This window comes from Muntiacus reevesi, chromosome 7 (assembly GCF_963930625.1).
Source record: "Muntiacus reevesi chromosome 7, mMunRee1.1, whole genome shotgun sequence".
Taxonomy (NCBI): Eukaryota; Metazoa; Chordata; class Mammalia; order Artiodactyla; family Cervidae; genus Muntiacus; species Muntiacus reevesi.
In genome coordinates, this window is record NC_089255.1 from 55,509,290 (window position 1) to 55,522,346 (window position 13,057).

Sequence of the window (13,057 nt, forward strand, 5' to 3'; positions counted from 1 at the left end):
CTAGCCTTTCTATCTGTCTCAGTGGATTTCCCAGCAGGCAAGGCGCTTGTCTTCTCCATGCAGGGCCCCGGGACTGTGATGCCCAGATTGTGAGTCAGTCCACTCCCTCCCCAGGGTGAGGGTCCACCTGTGTGGACCTTCTTTTCCTTACAGATCTCTGCTAGAGGCATAGGTCCTGACCTGATGCCTAAGTTTTTCCCCATCCTACTTGTTTATGTGGAGATCTTCTTTGCAACTTTGTTGTATAGGAGATCTGCTGCCACTTCCCAATTAGTTTTCTGTGAGAATTGTTCCACATGTGGACGCATTTTTGACGTGTTTGTGGGGGGAGGTGAGCTCCGCATCTTTACAGTCTGCTATCTGGATTCTTTTCTCCTTAAGAGTTATCTTTTAAACTCTTTTCCCTCACTACTGCTTCCCAGGTGGCGCTAGTGGTAAAGAATCCATCTGCCTATACAGGAGATGCAAGAGACACAGGTTCAATCCCTGGATGGGGAGAATCCCCTGGAGTAAGGAAGGTAACCCATTCCAATTTCTTGCTTGAAAAATTCCATGGACAGAGGAGCCTGGCAGGCTACATAGGGTTGCAAAGAGTCGGACACAACTGAGCAACTACCTCTCCACTTTCATTTCATCTACAATTGTTATCAACTCCACTTCTGAATCACATTCCAAAAGTCTTCATTTTTCTTTTTATTCATGTTACTTTACACTTTTTCTATAATTTAACTGTGGTAAGAACACTTATGAAATTTACCCATTTAACATTATACAGTGTAACAATACTATATTGTTATCTATAGGTACAATGTTGTATAGCAGATTCTGGAACTTATCTTGCATAACTGAAATTTTATACCTATTGATTAGCAACTCCCTGTCTTCCCCACTCCCTGCCCCAGGCAACTACAATTCTATTATTTGCTTTCATGAGTTTAACTATTTTAGATACCTCCTATAAGTGGAATTATTCAGTATTTGTCCTTCTGTGACTAACTTATTTCACTTAGCGTAATGTCCTTCAAGTTCATTCATGTTGTTGCATAAGCCAGGATTTCCTTCCTTTTTTATGCCTGAGTAATATGTATGTATATGCCATGTTTTCTTTATTTGTTCACCTGTCTGTAAACATTTACATTTTTCCCACTTCTTGACTACTGTGAATAATGCTACAGTGAACTTTTAAAAGCAAATATCTCTTCAGGACCCTGATTTCAATTTGGGGGGATAAATACCCATAAATGGGGTTGCTGGATCATGTGGTAGTTCTATTTTTAATTTTTTGAGGAACCTACATACTGTTTTCCATAGTGGCTGCACTAATTTACATTCTCATCAGCAATGCACCAAGGGTTCCCTTTTCTCCACATCCTCACCTGCACTGGCTATTGCTTACCTTTTTTTTAATATATAATAGTCATTTTATGCTTCTGATTTACCAGTTTTAGATTAAAAGTTCCCATAACTACTCAATGCCAGTCACAAGTCTAGGTTGTTATCTGTACTTCTAACTGACTGCTTATAAATCAGACTTTCCCACAACCCTCTCCTTTGGTAATATTAATTTGCTAGAGTAACTCAAAGAACTCAAAGAAACATAATACTACATCAGTGGTTTATTATAGAAGGATATAACTCAAGAACAGCCAGATGGAAGAGACACACAAAAATGATAATTTTAGGTTGTCAGACACATCTTAAATTTCTTCCTTTCCTTTTATCCAGTGCTAACTTGTCTTTAAGTGTGCGTTATTCTGCTTCTGAAATAAACAGGCAAAGGAGTGAGACATTTCTCCAAAGAAGGTATACAAATTGCCAATAAGCACATGAGAAGATGCTCAACATGACTAGCCATTAGGGGAATATAAATTCAAACCTCAATGAGATACCAGATAGAAGAGATACACAGGGCTAGGAATCAGGAAAGACCATGTGACTTCCATGCCCTCTCAGAGGGTGCCACTCTCCCCAAACCTCCATTTGTTCATCAACTTGGAATCTCTCCAAATCCCATCCTTTGGGGTTTTTATAGAGACTTCATTACACAGGCATGATTAAATTCTTGGCCATCAGCAGCTTAGTCAACCTCCAGCCCGTCTCCTTTCCCCAGAAGTCAGGTGGTGGGCTGAAAGTTCCAACCCTCTAATCACATGGCTGATTCTCCTGGCAACCAGCCCCCATCCTTAAGTGCTATGCAAAAGTGTCTTCATGAACATAATAAAAGACATTTTTATAGCTCTCAACACTTAGCAAAGTCTAGGTTTTAGGAGCTCTGTACCTGAAATGGGGAAGACGACAAATAGATACATCTTATGTATCTATTATACATCATAATGTTTATCAAGGAATATTGGCCTGTAGTTTTCTCTTGGAGTCTTTACCTAGACTTGGAATCTTGACCTCATAAAATGAGTTTGGAAGGGTTCCCTTCTCTTCAGTTTTTTTGGAAGAGTTTGAGAAGGACTAACATTCAAAAAGTTACATTTTTATCCTTCTCCACAGCCACCTGAGTCCAAATCATCATTTCTCACCTGAAACTGCAATAGCCCCCTATTCACTACATCCACTCTTGAACTTCTACTACTCATTCCTCTTAGAGCAGCCAGAGGAATCTTTTAAATCACAGATTAGATCATGTCACTCTGTTAGAAATCCTTTAGGGGCTTCATACCACCTTTGGAATACAAGGTAGACGTCTTTATCATTGGCCACAAGGATCTGTGTGGTCCAATCCCTACCCAAGTCTCCAGCCTTGTACCACTGTAGCACTCAGCCACAATTCTTTATCTAAGTAGTCCATCTTAACAGACACATTTATTGATTTGAGCAAATATATGTCAACTTTTGGGCTTACCAGGTGGTACTAGTGGTATAAAGAACCGGTCTGCCAATGCAGGAGATATAAGAGACATGGGTTTGATCCCTGGATCAGAAGGATCCCCTGGAGGAGGACATGACAACCCACTCCAGTATTCTTGCCTGGAGAATCCCATGGACAGAGGAGCCTGAAGAGCTACAGTTCATGGGGTCACAAAGAGTTGGACACCACTGAAGCGACTTAGCATGCACACATGTATCAACTTTCTTGGAGTCAGCAGAAGGAAGGTAAATACTATTTGTATCACCAACCAAAATAAATAATTATCCTTTTTAAAAATCCAACATTTGCATAGTTTTATTTGTGCATCAGGAATAAAATTCAAAACAAGTAGGCAGATAACATTGCTCTCCTTTGACAACTAGAAAACTGAAACATGCAGAAAAAGTCATGATACATGAAGTAGTCATAAACTACCTCAATTTAAATGTAAATTAAATCTTAATGGAACTTCAGACTACAACTCATCCTTCAGAGTAATATTAAGTCAGCATCAAATATATGCCCTATATTACAAAAGTCTTAAGAACTATAATGTTATATTGCTTACATTCATTTTTAAAGAACCATTTTTAAACATCTGCATCATTCTCCCTCTGAAAATTGTGTTATTATTACAATTTGGATTGTCTCCATAGAGCAAAATTGCATTTGTATTGTCATTATGGCAAAAGAAAGTCTTGAAATACATAAACCACCCATGTTAATAGGGGACTATCATTAATTTTCTTAAGTCAAAAATCTAGTTAGTGATCTTTGACATTTTAAAACAAAAATTCAGAAAAACAAGTGGGATATTTTTATCAATATAGGTTAAGGTTTATTCTTATTTCAATGCTAAAATTAATTTTAGAAGAGAATTTTTTATTGTATTTGCTCATTTGTTTGTAATCACTAAGAATGAGGAGAACTAAATTACCCAGAGGTGCTGAAGATACTAATTATGTATGCCTATTTGAGGTACAGTACTAAATAATGCATTCTTATTGCTTTTGTAAATAAATTCTTTACCCAAACTAATTCATACCCAAAGTATTTTATAAAATAGAGCTACTGTGGTTTGAGTGGGGATAAAAACCCAGCAATCCACCAGCAGAGTCACCTCCTCATTACAGTCTCCCTAAGAACCTAGGGTCTGTTAGATTCCTGCTTTATAATCCACAGAAGTTGCTGAAATTTTACTTTTGGTCCAAATGAAAATGATGGATTTTATAACACAAATTTAACAAGTATCATAGCTTGGTTTTATTTTTTACTTAAAGTAGTATTTCTATTTCAAATTGTTTATTGCTCTCTTTTTTCTTATATGATTAACTCTATTATCATTCTGTTTCCATTTTCAGTGACTATAAGCTATTAATTTCTAAAATACAAAGGGGAAGAAACATACATTTTAAGGAAGAGATTCAGCATTTTCATGTATTAATATTTTGTCCTAGAAACTTTAGATCCAGTGAGCCATACTGGCCATACTGGCCATTGTAATGTACGGCTGGGCACCTGGCTCAGAAATAAGAACAAAAGTCAGTAGTTTGAAGCCAAATGCTCCAGCGCTGAAACAATAACAGAAAAAGGCATGTGAACACGAGTTTCTGGGGGATTTTGCTATTTATATCAATAAATCCAAATAGAAGAAAATATATCTTAACAGAAAAAAAATAATGCTATAAATTTCAAAGAAGTCAGTAATAGATGAAATTCAAACACAAGAGGAATAGATATCAAACTCAAACATAAGAGAAACCCTTAATTACATGGCTTGAAGACAAAGTCATTTAGGACAGCCCCCCACTAACCAATGTTTTATTTTTTCAGTAGGTGGATAACAGTCTCCATTATTTTAAGTACCACCTGGATGCAGGCCTGCCTCAGGGATAGCCCATGTCAGCCAGGGTAAACAGGCATTTTGTATAGCATGGGTCTGGGTCTCCCCATTATCTCCCCAATCCAATCATACCCAAAACCTGCTTTATTAAGAAATATTTTGGTATGTTTCCTTTACTCTGTAAAGGAAAATTAATACTATAACCTACTAATGCACATATTTCATAAGGTTCCAATAATGATGTAAAGAAGAAATAAAACAATTTATCATTTAAGAGTAAATATTTCAAAATGTAAATATTCAGACATCACTGAAGAACTAATAAAGTAATTGGAAGCTTACAGCTTACCAAAAATGAATGTTTGGTTTAAGAAATATAAGAAAATATTATAAAAATCTTAAACCAAATACATTTTATATAAGAAACAGAGATAAAAGAGGGATATGAAAGAAAGAACATACAATAAAATCTAGCATTAGGAGAAGTAACAAGAAACCAAAATGTACCTGTATGCAACAAGACAAAGGAAATAACCAATAGTCCATGATAAGTTACAGACTGCCAAATTAAATTAAGATATAATTAATAATGTCAATATACCCCTGCCAAGAGTACCAGATTTTAGAATTTACTTTCAAAGTCTGTGAAGGTAGTATCACTTAGAAATACATTCAGCTGCCAGTAACATCTCTGAAATAACCTTGACTTAAATATGATAAAGGCCTCTCTCAAAAAGAAAACCTAAAGTTAGAATGATCATCAGGAACCAGGCTTCTATATTTCTGCCATGCCACCTTTAACATATAGCTTTTATCCTCAAAATTGCCTCATTATTGCAAGATGATCACTGCAGATCCAACCATCAAGTGTATGACCCAGGTATCAGGAAAAAGAGAAGGGCAAGGACCAAGGTCACACATTCCAGCTGATTCAGCCTCCTTTAAAGTACTTTCCTGGAAGTCTCACCATGTGATACATGCTTACCACTCATGGACCACTCTCCTTGACTGCAAGAGAGAGGGGGAGATTCAGCTGCACATTTGGGCACATTGCTACACCCAACAATCTAGGAGTTTTACTGCTGAGGAAAAAAGGGGGAAATTCTGGGGGAAGAATAAAGAGATATCTAAAGATGAAATTTAGAAAGTTTTGCCTATAAAGAGCTAAGTAAAAAAGGGTAGTGCAAATTTTAAGACACTTTCAAGAAGACAAATAGTAAAGATCCACTTTATTTTTCAAGGCTTTTTGAATTGCTTTGTGTTTCATTTTAATATGACCAGCTCACACTGCCCTGAAGACAAGTTTCTTGTCCTGGGGCGATGGTTGTCCCCCCAAAACATATGAATCAAATTCAATCGAGAACAATAAGATTCAAAGGCAAAGCTAAGGGGTACTTATTGTAATAGAAGGGGAAATTAACCAAAAGTAATAGTAAACAGAAAAAAATTACACATTCTCCTCAGATAAAATTTAATACTGCAATTTCTCTCTGGTTAAATCAGAAAAATGGAAATTTGGAAAATCATTTAATGATTTAGGGTTTTATATACACCAAGAGTATGAGTACTGGTTTTGGTCTGGTTTTCTGTTTTGTCATTTTAATACTGGCCTTCCTATCCCCATATTCTCATGCTGCCACAGGTTATCCAGTGGGTGTTCCCAACCCAAGAATCAAACCTACATTTCCTGCACTGGCAGGCAGATTCTTTACCACTGAGCCACCAGGGAAGCCCAACAAAACCTCTAGTGGAAGGGACAATAAAAAGTATTTCCCTTTCTGTTTAATGGATTATCACAGAGCAGAAAAAGAAAGTGAGGTTGGGTGGGCAGCGGTAGGAAAGACCTCTAGAGAGAGGAGAAAGAGCAGCACAAGGAAGAGAAAAAAGCTCTCCAATTTCAGACTATGCTGTTTACCTACCTATACCTCCTGACTACTGTCTTTTCCTTGAGAAGTCATCCCAGCCAATGCCTTGCCCCTTTCCTATTGAACTTTCTATGTGGGATTTTCCACTGCTAACCAAAAATAAAAAGGAAAATTTGAGTTATACCAAAAATCCAAATGATGTGACTTTACTAGGATATTTACTGTATCTAGACTAAATATTTATTTTATCAATATAAATGCCTATATTACATTCAGTAGTATTTATTTTGCTCTGGCAAATAAGAATAATTCAGGGTTTATATTGTCTCTGTAACCAGCAATGTTCAACAGGTCACTTTGGTTTTTCTTCACATTCTTTGAGAAATACTCTTAGAATAAGATGGCTTATCTTTTTAATGTTTTAAATTTAAATTGTGTCTGGAACTTCTTTTCCTTTCTTTGACTCTTTACTCTAATATTTGGCATCTGCAGATTTTAGTCCCAGAGTTAGATCAGCCTGGAGAGTTTCTAATTTCTTGAACTCTCAGTTCTGGCTTGATTCCTGCCCCCTGGGAAATATAATGCTACTTCTAGAATCTTTCTAAACCACACAAGGACTGTCGTGTAAGGACATTTCAGTGATCAGAATTTATGACTCAGAGCTTTAAAAAGTCTAAATTCTTGTATCTATTCTTAAATTGTGTCCTGGTCAGAGTTTAAGCCTCCCAGTTTTCCCCCACTTCACATTAAAGAAACTAGATCCAAGAACTGATGAGACAAACTACATTTGCAAAGACAATGTTAGATTATGATAAGAAAATAGTTTACAGAAGACAAGAATAAACATAAGGGGAGAGAAAGGTTAATGAATATTTGGCAGTCATTTAGGAATTAACCCAATATTGAGTATCTACTATATGCCAAGTAATTTCACATATATTCTCCCATTTAATCATTAAAGTAACCTTGTGGCATAGGCACTATGTGACTCATTAAAAGAGAAAACTGAGGCTCGAAGTGGTTAATCGCCTTGCCCAAGAGTCCCATCACTAGTGAGCGTTACAAGACTCCTAGTACAGAATTCTTTTCCCTGCTCCACGCTGTTGAAAAGACTAGTAATTTCTACAGTTGGCAATTTGTCATCCACTACCTATGATTCACTTTTTAATATAAACCTTACTAAAATAAATTCATTTTTATTCTAATACAAACTCAAAATATTACCTTGTCTAGAAAAGTAAAATTGCAAGGTTGTCCCTATTAGAATACTCTAAGCAAGAACTGGGAAACATGGAATTTGTAGAGAGTTGATACCATTCCCTGGATTCTTTACAAACAAGAATAAACCCCTGTCTAATGCAGGCTACTCAATGCTGCCTCCTTTTAGTCTAAGTGGGGCCCTTTTACCGAGGAAGCTGCTAATATGGCATCAGGCTATTAATGGGAAAAGCATTTACTTTAGATTAAGAATAGTGTAAAGTAGAGCCGGGGCCCTCTATGACTGGCTATTAGGGATGTTAATTAAATATTTATAATGTCTAAATTAGCATAGTGAAAGCTCAATTCATCAATTTGTTCTGGTCTGTTTGTAAGGGGGAAAAATAACTCCAAATGCCCCTGAAGAAAGATGCTATGTGAGTCAATAGGAGGATGACTGAACAATTTATTATGATTGTGGTAAACTTTTTATTTTGATTTTATTTAAAGATACTTGTTGCAGCACCTTACCTTAAAGACCATTTACCACAGTCAATATACTGGAGGGCCATGTATTATTCATTGTTATCCAGTGAAAAATTTGCTAAGGTGTTTCCATGCTGAATGTCTGATTGATTCATTGATTTCTTGATTAGTTACTTCCAAAAAGTAAAGGCTAAATTTGATATTGAGAAGTGGGGCTGGAAGCCAGAAGCCCCAATTCCTTCTTTTATTACCAACTAGCCTGCTGAAAGACCTAGTTTTCCAAGCCTTTAAATGATATCTTACTAATAGAATAGTTTTCAGGCTTCATGGTTAATAATTGAGAGGAATAGTTGGATCTTCCACTGAAAATTGCTACGTATGTGGCTGCTTCCCCTTCTGTCCCATGTAGGGAAGCCAGGAATATTAACACCTAAATGCCCATAGCCTGTGAATGCCTAACTAATGTCTTTTATGAATTCCATTAAATTAAAATTATTTTTAATCTCATTTTATTATGAGAAAGTCCCCAAAGGGAAAGACCAACTGTCCAATCTATTTTCAGCTGTAGATGAGGCTAGCTGCAATGGAAACCTCATCACCAACATTTTAAATGAAGTTGTGTGTGGCTGGCTTAAGCTCATCACCACTCACTCGAGTTTGGGTCAATACACTTAAATATGGGTGGAAAGTTTGGAACGTTTTAAAACAAATCCATTCTCCCCACACTGACCCAGTAGTTAGTTCCCTGATCATACCTGATGAATACACTTCTTCCCCAAAACTATATTTTTGGGGATATTTATTTTTTATTAAAAAATAAAACTATTAAGACCTCATAGTTTGTTTTGGTTATAATGAACTGTTTTCCTTCTGTCTTGTAGGTTTTCTTCTCCAATTAAGAAGTGACCCGAAATACAATGTGACCCCTCTTTATATGGGTGCATCTGATCTCCCTCTTTCTTTCCTCCATCAGACAAGCTGGCTTTCCCTAGAGGGTGGGCTGGCGTGAAAGGGTTAAAGGTTGTCTGGTCAAAATGACCCAACAGAAGGAGCCCGGCCCAGAGCTGAAATCTAAGTGCTAATGACCGCTGCCCTTCACCCCGCTGCTGTCCACCGGCCGGACCTGAGGCCGGGTAGGGGCCAGGACTGGGAGTGGGCACAATGTTCTGCATTTAACATTTGAACTTCTCCTATCCAAGGCAGCAGGCCGTTTTGTCCTGAGGTCGCTGACCCTGGCTCCCCCATCAGCTGCCCTGAAACCTTAATTGAATGACAGATGGTCATCTTCGGGGGCGCCAGAAGCTGCGGGCTGCCAGCCGCGCAGGGGCTGCGGCCCCAGGCCCCAGCGGTCCTGCCCCAGCCCTGCCAACAAGGGGCGGGCAGCAGCGGCAGCAGGAGGCCCGCGGGAGCGGCGGGCTTGGTGGGTCTCGGCCAAAGGCGTGGCCCCGCGCCCCCTGAGGAAAGAAGCGCCTAAGTGGTCGCACGGGCGAATAGCTGGTTCCTGGCGCCCTAACCAGCCTCCCAGGCAGAGCGCCCCAAACAGTGCAGGCCCTATCTAGGCCTCGGGCCCCGGAAGGCAGCCGAGAAGGGACAAAACGTCTCGCCTCAGTGTCGAAGGCCCGTATTCCAACAACCGCGGGCCCCAAGCGTCGAGGTCTGGAGTCGTGCGGCCTAAGTCAAACAGGCCACCGTCCAAGCCCAAGGTGCTCATCCCCAGGTGGGTCCGCCCTCCTGAGCCGGCGAGAAGGCCCGAAAAAGACCGATCCCAGGCCGCAGGCGGCCTGCCCTGAGTCATCAAAAGCGCCTTCGGGCGAGCGCCATTCTCGGCCGGAGGCCACGCGAGCCACGCTGATGTCCGAGCGCTGGCGCCCCAAAACCACCCCACTGCAAGGAGCTTTCAGGGCTCTAGAGTAAGAGGTGGGCGCCCCAAAAAGGGCCTGGAGGCACCAGAGTCCAGCAGCGCTGCCTCAGCAGCTCGTCCGCGCCCTAGTGTCCTATTTCTTTAAAATAAAAGCTGCGAGCCCTACAATTACTGGGATTACAGTGAGCGGGTATTGATCTGCAGCCGGCATTGTAGGATCAAGCAGGCGGGCAGAGGCAGACATCGCCGCTCCCACCCCTTGGCCGCCGCCTAGGCCTGCAAAGCGCTAAAAAACCGTTTCTAAATGTTTGATTTCAAACGCACAATCAACACCTGCTGCAAAAGTACGACCACCACCCCCCCTCCCCGCCTGCACCTCACCTCCTCCCCTCCGCCCGTGGGCCTCCCAGGCCCGAGCCAACTACATCGCCACCTTAAGCCCCCCACCCTTTTTTTTCTTTCTTCCTTTGTTTTTAATTACTGAGGGAAAATATACACATAAGCAAAAAAAAAAAAAAAAGCCTCCCCGGCAGGCGCGAGCGGGGGTGTTGAGGAGGCCGGCGAAGGCGGTAATGCAACCCTAATGCACAGATAGCTGACATCAACTTCCGTCAGGCAGCTCCTGGAGATCGAACCTTTCGATTGTAACTGGGACAATTTGCATAGTGATTCCCTTTCAGAGCTTTCCCGGGTCCATAACAAGCCCAGGCAGCTATTCAAATGCAAGTTGCAACCCCAAATGCAAGGCTAACCGGACCAAAAAGAGCCTTCCGGCGCTCGGGAGAAGCGAGACCCGTGCTTTGGATCTCATCCTTCTCTCTTCTTTTTTCTCTTTCTCTTCTCGGGTTCCTGATTTCGCTGGGAGCTGTTTATTTATGACTGCAAATGTGTGCGTGCGAGAGAGAGGGAGAATTGATCTTTGCCTGGACTTAAAGATGGAGCCGAAGGCGCTGGAGGGAATTTGGGTTTGTGCGCCTAGCTCAGACCGGGGCGCCGAAGGGGGCTGTTTGGCACGAAGCCCGAGGTCGCTCTTTTCCGCACCCCTCACCTCGCGACCTTTCAGGAATCTGAGGGGTCCTGAAGCGGCCTGGCTGACCCACCTCCCCGGGGCCGAGCTACCGAGAAAGGCTTCATGGAGGGAGCCATCCCGTCCCCGTCTTTAAAATGAGCGCAATAAAAGGTATCACCTGCGACTTGTGCGGATCACTTTTTCTTACTGTGCACTGGCTCGGGGGCGGGAGCGGAGAGTACAGTTTCCGGAGTCGGGGGGGGGGGGTGGCTTATAGGGGGGTCTTATAGGATCCCGGGGAGCGGGGAATTAGGCTAGAAGTTAGGCTCCCCAGTTTCCCGGTTTCTTTCTCATTTGAAATTATGCAGATTGACTCTCGTTTCCTCCCTCCTAGGGGGCAAATCCTCAAACGCGAACCTGATCACTTGTCACAGAAGCAACTTGCCATGAAATCCGCTAATGCGCCGCGACTCGCCCACCCGGGTAAGCCTCTCTCACAGGCGCGTGCGGAGGTGGGGGTGGGGGACAGGCCGGGGCAGGGGCTCCAGGGGCCCGGAGTCGCTGGTCCACTGCTGAGCCTGTAGCCACGCAGACAGGGTGGGAACCGAGGGCGGAGGGCAGAAGCCGCGTCACGGTCAGGGAGCCGAGCGAGGGCGCCCCTCTCCCACCCTGCCCACCCAGCGTCGGCGCTAACAGGTCCTCCTGGCAAATTTAAAGTAGCAAATGAGGGCGGGGAGGAGGCCTCCCAAACAGGGTGTAAATATCCGGGCGTGCCAAGCGTGGCGGCGGGTACGCGAGCGCGCGTCTGCGGTCTACGAGCGGTTCTCCCGCGAAGACGCGTGCGGCGGCAGAACTGCACCTGCATCCGTGCAAGTCGTAGAAATGGAGATAGCCAGGGTCACTGACCTGGGGAAAACCCCGAGTTAGAACTTGTCTACACTTCCCTAGGCTGGTTCCTGCTTTCTAAATCTCCCAGGTGGCTTGTTGTCTCTGCAAATCCAACTCAAACCTGCTCAGGATTATCCCAGGCCACTGTCCTTGCAGCACTGACGATTATTGCGATGGAAGAACCAGCTCCTCTGGTCAGAGAGCATAAAGCGGCGGCTAAATTCGTGTCTTTCCCCACCCACCCTCCCCACCCTTTAATGGTGAGAAAATATAGGCTTCTCAAATCCACAGAAGCAACCAAACACACATTTCTCAATGTTCTTTGTTTATATCGGTTCGGGTGCTGGAAGCTGTCTGACAACGAGCTTTTTCGTTGAGCCTGTTTTATGCAGAGCACTTGGGATATTTTTCAGCACTTGGGATATATATCTTAAATATATATACATATATATATATATATATATAGAATGCTTTCTGGATGATTTTGCAATAGGTGTCTTAAGGAACAGATATGTTCCTACGTGTTCGGGATTGAATGGTGAGAGAAGCTGCCTGGGAAGGTATAAATAAACCCAATGCAAATTAAAAACACATCGAACAGAAGAAATGATTATGAATGAAGATGAAGGAATTAACTAGTCTGGGAAAAAGTGATTTTAATGTCTGAATTTTCTAGATTTCATGGTCAGAAATAACAAATTGAAAGGAATTTAATCTATCCTTTTACCTGTGTTTTCTTTATGCACAACGGAAGAACACAGGCCCTCCTGGGTTTGTCTGTCAAGTGCACATTTCTAAGCATTTCAATGGACAAATCCGCTTTGGGATGTTTTCCTACTTTTTCCGTAAACCACAACCAGTTTAGTTCTGATGGAAAACAATTTAAAATTAATTCGGGTTGTAGAAAAAGAAGAAAAAATGTAAAATCCTGACAGTTAAACTATTACCAGATTCCAAGGGGTTAATTTCATATAAATAACCCACTTGCCTGTGAGCACAGAAGGTGGAAGTTAGAGGTCCTGGCAACAAAAAGGCTCCGGTGGTGACA